The sequence below is a fragment of the Phaethon lepturus genome, unplaced genomic scaffold (assembly GCF_000687285.1).
Source record: "Phaethon lepturus isolate BGI_N335 unplaced genomic scaffold, ASM68728v1 scaffold49149, whole genome shotgun sequence".
Taxonomy (NCBI): Eukaryota; Metazoa; Chordata; class Aves; order Phaethontiformes; family Phaethontidae; genus Phaethon; species Phaethon lepturus.
In genome coordinates, this window is record NW_010562299.1 from 1 (window position 1) to 3,754 (window position 3,754).

Consider the following 3,754-nt stretch of genomic DNA (forward strand, 5'->3'; position numbering starts at 1 on the left):
TGGACTGTGTGGATTAGATGGCCTGGCACAGGGTGTCACCCAGCGGTGTGCCCCAGGCCCCTGCTGTAACCGCCATCCTTGTCACCAGACTAAGTGGGGAGCTTTGGAGCCTCGCTCGGGCTCTGCCTCCCTGCTGGGGCCACGTTCCCGGGTCGGCAGTGCCTGTCGCTTCCCTGGCTCTCCCTGTGACATTGCCCGGGCAGGGCTTGGAGGCCAGTGCTGCACATCTGACAAACAGCTGTCCTTTTGCTTTATGTACCCGGCACTTGACGTAAGCCCTCTGCCCTTACCTCTATTTCACATATGTTACACCACTGTTTCCCAAACTCTGGGCTACCAAATGAACGTACTGGGAAGGGAACTGCATTAAGCCAGTCTGGCTGCAGAAATGGCATTTGTTTTCACTGAACTGATGCCATTGTACTGAACTGATGTATTGAGTTTAAATCTGTTATCGCATTGCTAATCATTGATTTAATGTAACTGAGTAACCGGACCCACTTTAAAGATTCTCCCTCTGTAAAAGGGGCTGTAAAACTTTAATTACTTCAATTTAAAACCTGATTTGGCCAAGTAAATACAACCTCTGTGTTTAGAACAGCTGGTAGAGTGGGCTCTTGGCTGTGAAATGTGCAGGGCTGCTTTTGTAGTGTAACCTGCAGTACAAAACATTGTTTGATAACCACTTGATTAGACTTTAACTAGATGAATCCATCTACTAACTGACACCTTTGCTGCCACTGAAGTCTCCTTGGCCTTGCTCTCTTGCTCTAGAGAGAAAAAAGCTTTGTAAATGTCTCTGAATGCCTCTCCTGTAAACCAAGCAATGTATATTCTGTCTTCAGTCTTCTAAGGCATCAAGGTGAAAGCATGGGCTGTTTGTTTTCCAGAGTCAGGATGACAAATGCCATTCTGCTGGGAGTAATTTCTCAGGCTGCTGGCACATTTTCTAACTGAAGTCATACAAGAGGCTTTTACACTGCCAAAGCAGTTGGTGCACACACGTGAGACCACAGTTTTCATCAGTGTCTGTCTTTGGGGCTCTGAACTGTTTTGCTGTGTTTACAAAATAACCCTTCAAGAGATCAGAGATGTCAACAGCTGTATCAGCCTTTGAGGAGAGCAGAAAGGAAAATGGCAACTGCAGTGTGCAGGCTTTTATTGCCACACAACAGACCCAGCTGCAGCTAGCACCTACATGGTCATTAACACTAACAAACTCTATATTTAAACTTAGTCAGCAAATTACAAAGTCTGTGGGAGACATGAGGGAAGAGCTGCTGTTTTTTTCACATACCTCCACCCTGAAAATGGAGGTAGTGTCTTGCCTGATTAGGGTTACATGCAGAGAAAAGCAAAGAGTATTGTTTTTATCTTCCTCCAGCAATGCCTGAAATGCAGATTCCTATTGAACAACAACAAGAATGTCAATTTGCACTATTCGTGCTGTATTTTGCATTCAAAGGGATTATGGATATGTTTAGCAAAGCTGTAATTACGGATTATTTCAGCCAGCAAGAAGTGATGGCCTCTCATGCACAGGAGTGCACAGGCCAACAACATATTTTCCTTTAAGTCTAGACCCTGCTTTGAGGCAGAGCTGTCAGATGATGAATTTTTGTTGCTGCCATTAATCCTTTTACCACCTTTTAGATAAGAAGCCAGTTAACCCAAGAGCATAGTTTAAAAAGGGAGGCCTTCCAGCAGGATGAACTGCAGTGTCAAGTTTATGATCTGGAAGCTGCAGTTTCCCAGAGGAATGCGACTGCAGGTAAAGACAGATTGTGTGTTGTAACCCTCTTTCTTGGGGAAATAAACCTTATGATCTTAATCCCTCCTTAACCTTTGAAGCAATAGGCAACATATGCCCGATATGAAAGAGGAGAAGACCTCCTCTGTAATGAAAGCATTTAGGTAGAGGAGAGACCTAAAACAGTCTTGAGGAAAAGTCAGACAACTCAAAAGCCATATGCCTTCTTACACCACAGCTGCTCGAGTAGCACAAGAAACACTGACTCCCAAGTTAATAACTTTAAACCATAACTGTGTTGCCTTTTGCTTTGTAGGGATACCATGGGAAATATGAGGGGAGCTGCATTTAGGGGAGGTGACAATTAGGAAACAAAGGATCACAAGTGGTAGGAAATTAGGCTTCAACAGTGGCTCTGGTCCTGGAACAGCTTGCTTACAAATCATGTGGGGCAGCCAAACAATACTGTACCCTTGTAATTCAATTAGATATATGCCTATGATTTCGGGTATTTTTAGAGGATCTCAAAACAGCAGTGAGAGCTTTCTAGTGCTTAATTGAATTAATCTGGCACTCCGACTTTTAACAAAATCTTTCTTCTCAGCTGTTTGTTAGGTAACTTTTTAACTTAATGCTTATGGAATTCATGTATCTTGAAGTTTGATTAGGGGTTTCTACTCCTACCTGCCTGAATTTGCTGGTTTTCCTCAAAATCTTACTGTCAAGTCTAACAAATGTATGCAGAAAAATTGATGGGTGATACCTAAATTCCTAGTAAACTAAGTAAACAGGAAAAAAAACTCCAATGAACTTTCAGGATGGATTTCTATGCCATGAAGAATACGAAGTACTACAAATTTAATTACAGTTTCCTTTTGCAGGAATATGTTAAGTTATTCCTGCCACAGGAAACTGAGAAATGCTCATTAGCACACTGTTGAAGACATGAACCAAACCTGGGGAAATAAAGAACAGGGATGTATTTTTAATGCACAAATGTACTTGGTTTCTCTGGCTTTAAACCAGTCAACTTCAGGAGAAAAGTTGGTGCAAAACTTGTAAGTCACATTGATGCTACTGAGCACAAGAAAAGCAGCTGTGGCAGAAAAGAGATGACCTTTCCCCCCACACCTGCAGTGGGTTACCATTGTTAAACATGATGCAGAGCTGGAAAAATTGTCTGAGGGGCCTGGATTTCTCTACACTTAACAAAGGAGCTCCATCAAACTATAGACACCTAGTCTGAAATGTGTTAAAGCTCTGCAATGTATTGCGGCTGCCTTTTTACTTGTGACTTTTTTTAAATTCCTATGTCTGTAATAGTAAATGGATGTAGTGAGGTTTGGTGGTATTTTTTCCTTCCTTTCAAGAAGGCAGAAGGAAGACTGCAGAGCTGTTGTCCCATGGTACAAGCAGTATAAGCAGTTGTCTTCCAGGTAGTAAGTCATAAATAGCTAGCATTTTTGATGCATTAATACTAGTACTTCTTGTAAATCAATCCAGACTTACATGATGGAAAGATTTGTCTTTTCTATTAATCTGAGTCGCACTGTGCCACTAACCTGGCTTCAGACATATAGCATTTAGCCAGACCTATTTGTATAGGGGTGGCAACTGTTACTTGCAATAGGCCTGCTTTGACTGTAAAGGTGAAGGTCATGTCAACTTCAGGAGCTGCCCACATAGACTAAGATTTCAGTCAGTTTGTAAGAATAATCTGTAGGTTAGCAGTCTGAGCCATGTCTTACAGCTTTCCCCCATTCCTTCTCTGTCTTCACATCTTCCTCCTCTTCCCTCTCCAATGCAGTAGGCCATGGCCTGTCTTAGTCATGTAAAACAGCTGCTGCACTTCTTTCTCGGTTCATGTGATTCTTGTGTAGTCAGTCCTCTCAGGTCCCTGCTTCAGGATGTGTGAATGCTGAGCCCAGTCTGACCAGACTCTAGCTGTGCACTCTGGGCAGCTGCCAGCTGCTCCCCCGCTGCTTCAGCCGGAGGCCCAAACAC